Raw genomic sequence first — 14,914 nt, 5'->3', positions numbered from 1 at the left:
TCAAAAGGTGAAACTTTTATTGGGGTGGTGTATAAGTAAAGTGTCACACTCCCCCCCGGACTGATAACACAAGCCAGTCTCTATACCACACACACACACACACACACACACACACACACACACACACACACACACACACACACCCACACCCACACCCACACACAACCCCGAAAACCAGATAACCCCCCTGGCCTCTCTGGTTGAATTCACAGCGACCCTCAGACCATAAAACAATTCACTCTCGGAACTCGGCCCCAGTACGTCTGTTTGTGACACACACACATATGCAGACACACACACACCGAAAGGGAGCATTCTTTTATTAATTAAATAATAAATAGAATGTCCCATTTCACATGATACAAACATACATCTTGTTTGTATCTCCTACTATAAATAAAGCAAGTGTTTAACTCTACATCAATAATATTCAAACCTTAAAATGTTCAGTAATATAACTCTGTGTTAAATGTTGTTTCTTTTCTTCTTAAGGCTTGATTGACTTAGAATTATCTGTTCTTTACTTTCCTAAAAACGGTGCATTTTATTTATCAGAATACAACATTGTATTAACATCAGTTAATTACTGATCTCTGTAAGTTAATGTACCTCTGCCTTATACTGTCATTCCTTTCATGTTTAGTATCCAAATGACCGCAAAATTATCTGTTTCTTTATCTTTCAAATAATGGTACATTTTATCATGAAATGTACCATACCGTCTTAATTCACTTTGAATAAAACTTTAAAGTCTTTCAAAAGCAAGTATAGCCCGGAAACCATGCCCACAGATGCATGAACAAAGGAAGTTTTTCCCTCCAAAATTTCAGGCCATAGCATTGGCCATTCCCCCAAGGATGGGTGGGGTTCAGGACCTTTAAAACATCTTGAACCCAACTAATCATAGTCCAGTCAGAGTGCAGTCGGGTCCAGTCAGAGATCAGTCAAGAGAGCAACTCGCTCACTCGGCTCGACCGGAAGGCTCGGACCCCGGGGCCCGGCGTCTGGGGCCCGATGGCCTGGAAAGTCGGACGCTTCGAACAGCTCAGCAGCGATTCTTCGGGACGAGATCTCAAATCTCTTTTGAGATCTTCCAGCAAGCTTTATCTTCAAAACACCAACTGCTCTGATCTTCAGGAGAAGCTGGAAGAACATCTGACTCCATCCTAACCGACTCGTCCAAGATTCTTTTGTCTACCGCATCCGGACTCTTGTGTAACAAGTCAATGCAAGTAACCGGTTTACCAACTAATTTAGATGCGTGTTAAGTTTGAGCCCCTTAATATTAAGGCGAATTTAAATTTCCGTGACGATATCTCAGTTAGGATGTGATTAATTTGAAGTAAGCTGCCCTTTCCTCCTTTTACCTCCTTATTCCTTTCCCTTCCTCCTTTCATAGTTTCAACTTTCGTTTATTTTATTTTATTTTATTTTAATTTTATTTTCTTTATTTCTTTTTGTTTGTTTGTTTGTGTAGTTAGTTTTATGTTGTGTTTGTCTCATTCATTAAACGCCGTATTTTTCATAAGTGATCGTCTCTGAGTATGTTCCATAAATGCGAAGTTCCTGCAAACATCAGGTCTGAACTACATGCTCTATTTAATAAATTTAATTTACGGTATAAAGTAAAAGGGGGTTACGTCTTTCTTGGCCAGGGAGATACCTCTTTTATAGAATTAATATAAAATTATACTGTCTGTTTGCCGGACGAACAGACAAATAAGTGTAATGTTAATTCCATTACCGTCAATTCAACTTAATTTAAATATTTAAAAGTAACTGTAACACGTTATAATTACTTATAAATATTCCCTTTTCTTTGCGAGCTAAATTCGCTACATATAATGGTGGAGAATGCGGGCAGACTGTGCTTCCAACTATATACTCAATTTACCTGTATTATAAGTTTGTCCCTCTTATCCCCCAGTCGCTACACTCGTATCGCTCTGTACCCCGGGCAGCTTTAGGGAACTCTGATCACTGCTTGGTTCATCTTATTCCAACATACAGGCAGAAACTAAAATCTGTTAAGCCTGTAGTCAAAACAGTGAAGAGATGGACCAGTGAGGCAAAACAGAAACTACAAGACTGCTTTGACTGCACTGATTGGAGTGTCTTTGAGGCTGGAACTGACAGCCTGGATGAGCTGACTGACACTGTGACATCCTACATCAGTTTTTGTGAAGACATGTGTGTGCCAACCAAAACCTTCTGCAAGTTTAGTAACAACAAGCCATGGTTCACAGCCAAACTAAAAAAACTTCGACATGCCAAAGAAGATGCATACAGAGGGGAGGACAAAGCACTGTACAAGCAGGCCAGGAACCAACTGACAAAGGAGATCAGAATAGCCAAAAGAAGCTACTCTGAAAAGCTGAAAAGCAGGTTTTCAGCTAACGACCCTGCATCAGTGTGGAAAGGCCTGCAAAATATCACAAACTACAGGAGACCACCCCTCCCCACTGAAGCAAACAACGACCTGGCTGACGACCTCAACACCTTCTACTGCAGGTTTGAGAACAATATCTTCACACCTCTCATCCAACCCAGCCCAATGTCTGCCCCCATCACACCTCTGGAATCCTCTCTTACAACTCCTTCCAGCACTCAAGTTGCGCTCACGATTTGTGAAAAGGATGTGTATCGGCTCTTTCAGAGACAGAAGACAAGGAAGGCTCCCGGCCCAGACGGTGTCTCCCCCTCCTGTCTCAAAGCATGTGCTGACCAACTGGCTCCCATTTTCACCTCTATCTTCAACAGATCACTGGAGTTGTGTGAGGTCCCCTCCTGCTTTAAACTGTCCACAATCATCCCAGTCCCCAAGAAACCCTCCATTACTGGACTGAATGACTACAGACCTGTCGCTCTGACATCTGTCGTCATGAAGACCTTTGAAAAGCTGGTATTGGCCCATCTAAAGAAGGTGACGAAACAGCTGCTGGATCCCCTACAATTTGCATACCGAGCAAACAGATCGGTGGATGACACAGTCAACATGGGGCTAAACTACATTCTGCAACACCTTGACTGCCCAGGAACATATGCCCGGATTTTGTTTGTTGACTTTAGTTCGGCTTTCAATACAATAATTCCGGGAATCCTCCACTCCAAACTCCTAAACCTTACTATACCCCCTGCCATCTGTCAATGGATCACCAGCTTCCTGACAGGCAGGAAACAACAGGTGAGACTGGGAGGTGTTACCTCCGGTATTCGGACAGTCAGCACTGGTGCTCCTCAGGGGTGTGTCCTTTCCCCACTGCTATTCTCCCTTTATACGAATGACTGCATATCAAGTGACCCAACTGTCAAACTCCTGAAATTTGCAGATGACACCACGCTCATTGGACTAATCCAAGATGGTGACGAGTCTGCATATAAGCAGGAGGTGAAGCAGCTGGTGCTATGGTGCAGTCAGAACAACCTTGAGCTAAACACACTCAAAACTGTGGAGATGATAGTGGACTTTAGGAAACATCCTCAACACTACTCCCCCTCACAATATCCAACATCCCTGTGTCACCTGTGGAGAACTTCAAGTTTCTGGGCACTACCATTTCCCAAGACCTGAAATGGGAATCAAACATAAACTCGATTCTGACAAAGGCCCAGCAGAGGATGTACTTTCTAAGGCAATTAAGGAAGTACAGTCTGCCACAGGAGCTGTTGATACAGTTCTACACTGCAGTCATTGAATCTGTCCTGTGCTCATCAATCACCATCTGGTTTGGAGCAGCAACAAAACAGGACAGAAACAGACTGCAGAAAACTGTTAAAACAGCAGAAAAAATCATTGGTGCCCCCTGCCCACTCTCCAGGACTTGTACCATACCAGAACCAGAAACCGGGCAGGAAAAATCATTAATGACCCTTCACACCCTGGACACAACATCTTTCAGCTCCTCCCTTCTGGCAGGCGCTACAGAACTTTGTTTACTAAAACTGCCAGACACAGGAACAGTTTCTTTCTCCAAGCAATCACCCTCACTAACAACTGACCATAATTATATTCCTGCTCACATCTATGAGTACTGCACAGAACTGTCAGTCATCACATTATCTGTATATGTTGCACACACTATTGCTTCTATATACTATTGCTTCTATATACTGTACAAAGTTTTATAGTAAACTCTCATCATACCTGGCACACAATACTGTCATTTGCACTACCATGCACTCCCACACTTTATGTACATTACTGGTCTGTATCCCTATTTATTACCCACACTGTCTATACTGTCTCATATTGTCTGTATTGTCTGTATTGTCTTGTATAGTCTGTTTTTGTCTTGTCGTGTCTGTTTTGTCTTGTATAGGTTTTTATTTATGTCTGTACTTTTGAGAGTAACAAACAGCTGGAACCAAATTCCTTGTGTGTGTCAACACACTTGGTCAATAAACCTGATTCTGATTCTGATTCTGAACACATAGAATTATGCAGTAAGCAAATATTTATGAAACAACCCAGTTGTTGCAGTTCAAGTGGCAGACACATTTTAACATGGCAAAAGTTTTCAAGATGGCAAAATAAAAAAAGGGTGTGTGAATCTCAATGTGTCTGGGTCGTGAAGAACCAGCAGTGGACTAGAGGAAGGCCAAATGGACTGATTAATTAAAATTTTAAATCTTAAATTTGCAAGTTTTTGTACATCATTAAGTATGCAAAAGGATGGATCCTTAGTGTGACAACAACTGTCAAACATTGAAGAGAAAGTAGATGGAATGAAGCTCCTTTGTTGGATCCAGTGACATTAATACAAAGAGTGTGTGGCATTCTGAACCAAAGCTACTACCAAAACAATTTACAGGAGCATGCAGTGCCCTCTGATATACACAGGGGTTCATCCTACAGCAAGATAATGACACAAAACTGACCTGCAGGCTTTGTCAAACTACCATAAAAGAAAAGAACAAGATGTTTAGGCTTTAAATCATTGATTGCAAAGTATTTCGACGTAAAACTCATCAAGCTTTTTTGGGATGAACTCTACAAAAGCAAAAGTGCAAGCAAAACATTCAACAAGTGAACATATGACACTTCCCTTTCCGGAACTCAAACTGGGTCGCAATGCTTTGGGAATGCTTCCATGTTGTTCACGCTCTGAATCACACATGTAATCTGTCCAATGGATGGTGCATCGTCACCGGCGGTGCTTAGCGAGCCCGAAGTAGAGGAGCTCATGGAGGTTGTGACACGTGTTGTTGATAAGCTGCATCTAACTTGGCCAGCCGATGAGCAGAAAGCCCCTCCATCCAGCAAACTCAACGATCACTTTCTGCTCTCTGCATCACAACCTCTACTTCGGGGTCTACTGTTCTTTCCGAGGTGTCCAGGTCCTGGGCAAAGCCTTTCTTGGCCCGCCCCTGAAAGATCACGGTTATGGAATGCTGCCCTGGGTTGAAAAGACGTTATTGAGCTATTTCTCCCCGGGCATCGATTTCCCTTTAAAGACCCCAAAATTACAACATTGGGCAGAACCATGGGCAATTGCTACTGGAACACAGGCCAGAGTCCGATCAACCGCGGCTGGGTCGCTTGGACGAGGGTGTCTGATGTTGATACTTCACTGATGTGTCCTAGTGCATCTGCATGATGTATTTTGTATTATGTCTATCTGGCGTAGCCAGTGACTCTCAGGAACAGACTGGGTAGCAACCAAGGATAGTTTGGTGACAACTGGAAAGGCAGCCGGAAAGACGGCAAGGGACAGGAAGGGCTGGCAACCCAACCTGAATCTTTCGCAAGGGAGAAACCTCATGAACTATACCCCAGGGGAGCCTGAGAGGGGGGAAAGATAAGATCCCCAATAGGACGGTCTCAATGGCCTCAACAGTGTTCTGGCACCGAGGTGGTGGAATGAACTTCCCCTAGATGTCCGTACAGCAGAGTCCCTGATTATCTTCAAGCGACGACTGAAGACCTACCTCTTCCTGAAATACCTAAATTAGCATCTTTCCAAGTTTGTAGAATTGGAGTTATATTTATATTAAGTTTGTAATCTTGCGTACCAGTGTAGATTTATTCATTACTAGAGATTTAAAGCACTTTTGTACGTCACTCTGGATAAGGGCGTCTGCTAAATGCCGCAAATGTAAATGTAAATGGTACTGACCCTACATGAATGGAAATGAAATAAGAGTAAGATGCATCTGCAGAATAGTATGAAAGAACCAGCATGACCTAAAGATACATCAGGCAAGGATAAAATGCATTGAATGAAAGAGTTTACTGCAGCGCACAGATCTTGATTCTGGTGAGATGCAGGAGGAGCCCGGCCCGGTTTTACCCCACAGAGCCCAGTCCCTCCATGCAGTAGAATCCCCCAATCCCTGCAGAATAGACCTGAAGAAGCAGATCAAGTGGCCTTCAGCTAGGAGACAAACCGTGTGGTTGCAGTTTGAAACCGATGTGAGTGAGATCCTTAAAGCTTCAGCTAAGGCGGGAGTGGACAGTCGGTTTGAGGCCATGGCGGTGGTTATTGTTAGCTATGCAGCTGAAAGATTTGGCTATGTCGAGGGTGGACGCATCAAACCTACAAATCTACATCTACAAATCAAATCTACACTAGAAACCGTAGAGCTATAAAGATAAATCAACTGCGTCAAGAGCTTAGAAGAGGACTAGTGAAGAAGAAAAGCAACCACTTGTTGAGCTTCATAACATCTTAAGGAAAAAGCTCATGTCCATGCGTAGGGCAGAGGGGCACTGGAGGCGGGGTAAAGAAAGAGCAAGGAAGCGTGCTGCTTTTATCTCAAATTCTGTTTCCTTTACTAAGAAACTTTTGGGTGATAAATGTAGTGGACAACTTATGTGTTCACTGTGTATGGATCCCAAAGGAAGAGAATTCAAAGGATATCAGCCAATTTAGAGTCATTTGTTGTCAAGTGTTGAAGGCAAGGTTTTCTTCAGCATTTTGTCACAACGACTAATAGAGTTCCTCCTGAAGAACAACTATATTGATAAATCTGTGCAAAAGGGTGTATTCCGGGAGTACCTGGCTGTTTGGAGCACACAGGAGTGATTACACAACTCATTAGGGAGGCTCGGGAAGGGAGAGGAGACCTTACCGTGTTATGGTTGGACCTTGCAAATGCATATAGATCCATACCTCACAATCTGATTGCGCTCGCTCTCCGGTGACATCATGTTCCCAGTAAAATTGTGGACCTGATCCTGGACTATTACAGCAACTTCAGGATAAGAATCACCCTGGGGTCAGGTACATCAGACTGGCATCGGCTTGAGAAAGGCATTATTACTGGCTGTACCATCTCCTTTATCCTTTTTGCCCTTGCCATGAACATGATTGTCAAGTCAGCAGAGGTAGAGTGTAGAGGCCTTCTGATGAATAATGTAATATGACAGCCCCCAATAAGAGCCTTTATGGATGACCTGAAGGTCACTACGTCATCTGTCCTGGGTAGTCGGTGGATTCTCCAATGGTTAGAGAAACTCATCAATTGGGCAAGGATGAGTTTTAAGCCAGCGAAATCAATGTCATTAGTGCTCAAGAGGGGGGCAGTGGTGGACAAGTTCCGTTTATTGTTGAATGGAGCCACCATTCCTTCTATCATTGAACAGCTAGTTAAGAGCCTTGGTAAGCTTTTTGATGGTAGCCTTAGGGATTCTTAGGGTTGACACTGGTGGGGCCAAAAGCAACAGGGTGTGCAGGCTTTGGCTATTTTCCGGTTGTAAGAATTGACAATGCGCAAGGTAAAGAACAGCAAAATCTTGTTCAGCAGGAAGTGCGGGCTGGTGTGGAGGAAGAAAGTGCTAGTCGGATGGTGGGATTGGGACAACAAGAAGCTTGGACTAGATGGGTTAATGTTCGGCAGCGTAAGATCACATGGGCTGATATTTGGAAGGTAGATTTCCATCGTATCAGGTTCTTAGTCCAAAGTGTCTATGATGTCTTGACAAGTCCTGCAAACCTCCACCTCTGGGGAAAGAGCAAGACACCTTCCTGTCCCTCTTTGTTTGGGAAAGGGATCGCTAGAACATATCCTCAGCAGCTGCTCAAAAGCCCTTGGAGATGGACGCTATCGCTGGCGCCACAACAAAGTGCTTAAGACAATTGCTGAGAGCTTAGCAATAGCCATGAATGTCAACAAAGGCTATTTCAAGCCAAAGTCCATCCAGTTTGTAAGAGCCGGAGAGAAGGCCTACCCACAATCCAGAGTAAAGTCTGGTCTCCTTACTCCTTACTGCTACAGACTGGCAATTGCAGGTGGATCTAAATAAAAAATCCCTACCAGAATAACATCTATACAACTTCGTCCAGACGTGATTATCTCAGATTTCACCAAACAATTGATTTTATTGGAGCTCACTGTGCCCTGGGAAGAGCGCATGGAAGAGGCCAACGAGAGAAAGCGGGCTAAGTACCAAGAGTTAGTTGAAGAGTGTAGAAGGCAGGGCTGGAAAACTCGTTGTGAGCCATGGGAGGTGGGCTGTAGAGGTTTTGCAGGGCGTTCACTCTGCAAAGTGCTCACTCTACTAGGAATTACTGGGGAGGCAAAGAGGAAGGCAATTAGAACCGCAACTGAAGCCGCAGAGAAAGCCACTAGATGGCTTTGGATTAAGAGGGCAGAACCATAGGCAATTGCTACTGTGACACAGGCCGGAGTCTGATCAACCCCGGCTGGGTCTCCTGGACAAGGGTGTCTGATGTTGAAAGACCCGAAACACCCATTGACCCCAGGATACATCACTGATGATGTGTCCCAGTGCATCTGCAAAAAATTAATCTACTGCTGGAATATGGATGGATAACGAAGGATGAATGTGAAGCAACAGCTCACACAAAGCTTACAGGGAAACAAACACTCTTCGTGTGGCACAAGGGGGTGCTACATGCTCAACCAAGCTAGGCAACAATGCAATGTGCTCACTCAAGCTAGATGATGAAACATCATCTTCATCCGAGCAAAGACATGTCCTCACCTGAGCAGAAAGGAAGAGCAACATACTCAGCTGGGCAGAGGAGAAAAACAATGTCCTCAGCCAGCAAAAGAAGCAAAGAAATGTCCACAGCTGTGCAGAGAGGAAGAACAAATCTTTCAGCTGAGCTAGATGGTGGACATACATCCTCTACCTGGCAAAGCAGAAAAACAGTGTTTTCACTTGAACAAACTGACATCATCAACAGGTCAAAGTAAAAGAGTGACATCCTTTACAGGGCAGAATGCCAGCCTGTGGCATGCACTTCCGTGGTTGCTAATGCTGTTTCTGGTTATGAGCCATCTTGCAATTGGTGCTTCTGAAACAGTGGCCATTTCCTCTTGTATTTAAGGATTCAATTTGCTCAAATCCTTAGATTTTCTCAGATTTTCTCTTAGGCTTCCATGTCCCTGAAATATATCCTGCAATTCATCATGATGACTCTTGGTTTCTGATCCCCATCAGACTGGTCGTGGTGGAGGTGTAGCAACCATTTATAGTGCCTCTCTTAATGTCAGTCAGAGATTAGGATTCAGTTTTAAATCATTTGAAGTGCTTGTTCTTAAAATTGTACTTTTAGACATACATAGAAAACTGGCTCTGGTCACCGTGTACAGACCCCCAGGGCCCTACGCTGATTTTCAAGAGTTTGCTTGTTTTCTTTCAGACCTCTTGATCAATTTTGATAAAGTGCTGCTTGTAGGAGATTTTAATATTCATGTAGATTATGCAAACTATGCCCTAGGATTGTCATTTGTCGACACACAGTAGACTTAATAATATCCCACGGAGCAGACGTCACTGATAGAGATATTTTACCTCAGAGTGATCACATTACAGACCATTATCTCATACTGTACACACTACCAGTAGAGCAGATTAGCCGTGTTTCACCATGTTATCGATCTGGTAGGACTATTGTTCCAACCACTAAGGACAGATTCATAAATAACCTGCCTGATTTATTTCAATTTCACACTAAACCCATAACTGCTAATAATCTTGATGAAATGGCTAACAACATAGACCTTACCCTCACTAGCACATTAGTCAAGTCAAGTCAGGTTTATTTGTATAGCGCTTTTCACAACAGACATTGTCTCAAAGCAGCTTTACACAAATCAACAGTTAAGGTGAATGGTGTGAATTTGTCCCTGATGAGAAAGCCGGGGCGACTGTGGCAAGGAAAAACTCCCTTAGATGTTATGAGGAAGAAACCTTGAGAGGAACCAGACTCAAAAGGGGAACCCATCCTCATTTGGGTGACATCAAGAGTTTGATCATAAATCTTTCAACAATACAGAACACTGGAGAGTGAGAACTAACATGAGCACTGGAGTATAAGATTATAAGTGATGTTCTTTTTGCAGTCTTATACAGTCTATATGGTTAGTAGCTCCTAGTTTTATGAGCTCAGCATTTGTGATCATCACAGATCCAGCATCAGCTTCTCCATGCCAGAGCCTTTAAACACTTCAGTAGGTCCAATGTCAAACTCCACACATGTAGCGGGATCCAAATGGCACTGGTACGTCTCTAGATGGTTCAGGATGTTTGCGAGTTCGGCATCTACTTCTTCAAAGGTCCGTAATCATCAAGATGGTGGGAGGTGACTGGAGCTGGCCAAACCTCAGGGTGTCTCGGGATGGGGAGAGAAAGAGAAGCAGTGGAGAGGAATTAACGTAGCTGCTGTTCATGATATTAACAGCACAAGTTGATAATGTGCATGTGATCAGATGTTCTGGAGCACAAGGTTATGATATGTGATGTGTGTTATGTATAGGCTTTGCTAAAAAGATATGTTTTTAATCTGCACTTAAACTGGGAGAGTGTGTCTGAGCCCCGAACACTGTCAGGAAGACTATTCCAGAGTTTAGGAGCTAAATGTGAAAATGCTCTACCACCTTTAGTGGACTTTGCTATTCTAGGAACTACTAGAAGCCCAGAGTTTTGAGATCTTAGGGAGCGTGGCGGATTGTAGCGAGTTAAAAGACTGGATAGATACATGGGAGCCAAACCATTTAGTGCTTTATAAGTGAGTAGCAGTAGTTTGTAGTTATTCGAAACTTAACAGGAAGCCAATGTAGGGACGATAAGATCGGGGTTATGTGATCATATTTTCTTGACCTTGTAAGAACTCTGGCTGCTGCATTCTGGACTAACTAAAGCTTGTTTATTAATGACGCAGGACATCCACCTAGTAATGCATTACAGTAGTCTATTCTGGCGGTCATAAACGCATGGACGAGCTTCTCTGCATCGGATATAGACAACATGTTTCTTAACTTAGAAATATTTCTAAAGTGAAAGAAGGCTGTTTTTGTAACTTGGTTGATTTGATATTTGAAAGATAAGTTGCTGTCTAAAATAACTCCCAGGTCTTTTACCGTTGAACTAGTGGTTACAGAACATCCGTCTAAATGCAGGTTGAGATGCTGGAGCTTCTGTATACTAGTTTTTGGGCCGATGAGCAAAATCTCAGTCTTATCGGAATTTAAAAGTAGAAAGTTATGGGTCATCCAATCTCTTATTTCCTTAACACACTCAGTTATCCGAGTTAATTGAGCTATATCGCCTGGTTTAGATGAGATATATAGCTGAGTATCATCAGCATAACAATGGAAGCTAATTCCATGCCTTCTAATAATATTTCCTAACGGAAGCATGTATATTGTGAAGAGCAGGGGTCCTAGAACTGAACCTTGCGGCACGCCATAATTTACTTGCAAAATTAGGCACTGGTTAGTCCCCCATCCGGTTAAAAAAGGTTAGAGAACAAGCAGCTGGTCCTTGGTATAACAGTCATACGCATGCCCTCAAGAGAACAGGGATCTGAAAAATGTGTTCCATCACAGTTTAGTAGTGAAGACTGTATGAATTTCACTGAAAAAATAGATAACATTAGAAAAACAATTGTGGCAGTTCAACCTCTGAGACCATCTCCTGACACAGTCTCACCTTCAGCTCCACAACTCCACAGTTTTATGTGTATAGGACAGGAAGAGCTGTATGATGTCATTATCAAAGCTAAATCAACAACATGTCAGTTAGATCCCATTACAACAAATATACTAAAAGAAATTTTATATAAAGCTGGTGATCCTCTTCTGAATATTATTAACTCCTCACTATCTTTAGATCACATCCCTAAATCCCTCAAGCTAGCAGTTATTAAGCCCCTTATTAAAAAACCTAATCAAGATCCAAACACGCTATCGAATTACAGACCCATTTTAAATCTCCCATTTATATCTAAGATTTTAGAAAAGATTGTCGCTGCCCAGTTATGTTCCCACTTGCAAGAGAACAATATCTTTGAAGAGTTTCAGTCAGGTTTTAGGCCCTAATCATAGCACAGAAATGCCCTAGTTAAAATCACTAATGACCTGTTTTAAGCTTCAGACCAAGGCTTCATCTCGCTGTTAGTTTTACTAGATCTTAGTGCTGCGTTCGACACTATGGATCATAATCTTCTCCTAGATTGCTTACAGAATTACATCGGCATTCAGGGACAGGCATTAAGCTGGTTTAAATCCTACCTGTCTGATCGTTACCATTTCGTAGATTTAAATGTAGAGCTATCCAGGCTAATGCTAGTGAATTATGGCGTGCCACAAGGTTCCGATCTAGGAAATATTATTAGAAGGCATGGAATTAGCTTCCATTGTTATGCTGATGATACCCAGCTATATATCTCATCTAAACCAGGCGATACAGTTCAATTAACTCGGATAACTGAGTGTGTTAAGGAAATAAAAGATTGGATAACCCATAACTTTCTACTTTTAAATTCTGATAAGACGCAGATTTTGCTCATCGGCCCAAAAACCAGTATACAGAAGCTCTAGCATTTTAACCTGCATTTAGACGGATGTTCCATAACTACTAGTTCAACAGTAAAAAACCTGGGAGTTATTTTAGACAGCAACTTATCTTTTGAAAATCATATCAACCAAGTTACAAAAACAGCCTTCTTTCACCTTAGAAATATTTCTAAGCTAAGAAATATGATGTCTATATTCGATGCAGAGAAGCTCATCCATGCGTTTATGACCTCCAGAATAGACAATTGTAATGCATTACTAGGTGGATGTCCTGCATCACTGAAATAGCCTTTATATTTATTCACTGTATATACTTCATATATATACCACTGCTGTAAATATGCCAGATAGTTTTTCGCACTGTAAATATGCTAGATATTTATCTGCACTTTTGCACGACTGCTACATTTTGCATTTCTGGTAGATGCCAAACTGCATTTCGTTGCTGTGTACCTGTACAATGCAGTGACAATAAAGTTCTATCTATCTATCTATCTATCTATCTATCTATCTATCTATCTATCTATCTATCTATCTATCTATCTATCTATCTATCTATCTATCTATCTATCTATCTATCTATCTATCTATTAATAAACAAGCTTCAGTTAATATAGAATGCAACAGCAAGAGTTCTTACAAGGTCAAGAAAATATGACCACATAACCCCAATCTTATCGTCCTTGCACTGGCTTCCTGTTAAGTTTCAAATAGACTACAAACTACTGCTACTCACTTATAAAGCACTAAATGGTTTGGCTCCCATGTATCTCTCCAGTCTTTTAACACGCTACAATCCATCATGCTCCCTGAGATCTCAAAACTCTGGGTTTCTAGTAGTTCCTAGAATAGCAAAGTCCACTAAAGGCGGTAGAGCATTGTCACATTTAGCTCCTAAACTCTGGAATAGTCTTCCTGACAGTGTTCGGGGTTCAGACACACTCACGCAGTTTAAGTGCAAATTAAAAACGTATGTTTTAGCAAAGCCTACACATAACACGTCCCACATCATAACCTCCAGAACATATGATCACATGCTTATTATCAACTTGTGCTGTTGATATCATGAACGCTTATTGCTCGCCACTGCTTCATTTTCTCTCCCCATCCCGAGGCTTCCTGAGGTTTGGCCAGCTCCAGTCACGTCCCACCTCGTGAAGATTATGGACTTTAAAGAAGTAGATGCCGAACTCGCAAACATCCTGAACCATCTAGAGATGTACCAGTGCCAATTGGATCCCACTACATGTTTGTAGTTTTGACATTGGACCTCCTGGAGTGTTTAAAGGCACTGGCATGGAGAAGCTGTTGCTGGATCTGTGATGATCACAAATGTTGAGCTTAGTAGCTCCTACTTTTATACCAAAGACTGTAGAAAGAACATTTGCTCATAATCTTATACTCCAGTACTCATGTTAGTTCTCTCTCTCCAGTGTTCTATATTGTTGAACGATTTATGATCAAACTCTTGATGTCACCCAAATGAGGATGGGTTCCCCTTTTGAGTCTGGTTCCTCTCAAGGTTACTTCCTCATAACATCTAAGGGAGTTTTTCCTTGCCACAGTCGCCATGGCTTGCTCATCAGGGATAAATGTACACCATTCACCTTCACTGTTGATTTCTGTGAAGCTGCTTTGAGACAATGTCTGTTGTGAAAAGCGCTATAGAAATATACTTGACTTGACTTGACTTGACCTGTTTGGGTTTCCATATTTTAGTTTGCCTGAAATGCATTGCCCAAGTTTGCAGGTTTTCGACCCTCTGTCTGCGATTATCATTTCTGGAATTCCTGCTCTATATTGCTCTGTTTAATGGCATTTTGGAATTACTAACTGTTTTTGTCAGACTCTGTTTAGCCTGTTCTATTTAGCATGTAAGTGCTGGAATTTATAAGTTATTGAACTATCGTAGTTTAACTCTGCCATCTGACTGCTTTCTTGCTTGGTTTTGTTTCTTTGAATTATTGGACTGTATATCAGAATGGTAATTTTCTATCTGCTTTATTTACCTGTTTGAATTGTTCTTCCTGGACTCTGTTGTTTTGTGCTCATGGATGGATCAACCTTTTTATGACTTGCTCATTAAATAACTTTTTATTTTATCTTATGCCTTCATTCTGCATTTGGGTCCTCTCTTAGCCAGGCC

General features: G+C 42.1%; 1 protein-coding gene across 1 annotated transcript in view; it reads right to left on the bottom strand.

The window, feature by feature from the left end:
* Nucleotides 1-14,914, bottom strand: part of LOC124378334 (complement C3-like) — an 88,476-nt gene that overhangs the window by 58,804 nt on the left and 14,758 nt on the right. The gene's annotated exons all lie outside the window — the stretch shown is intronic.

Source organism: Silurus meridionalis, chromosome 24, assembly GCF_014805685.1.
Source record: "Silurus meridionalis isolate SWU-2019-XX chromosome 24, ASM1480568v1, whole genome shotgun sequence".
Classification (NCBI taxonomy): Eukaryota; Metazoa; Chordata; class Actinopteri; order Siluriformes; family Siluridae; genus Silurus; species Silurus meridionalis.
This window is presented reverse-complemented; position numbering and strand designations above follow the sequence as displayed.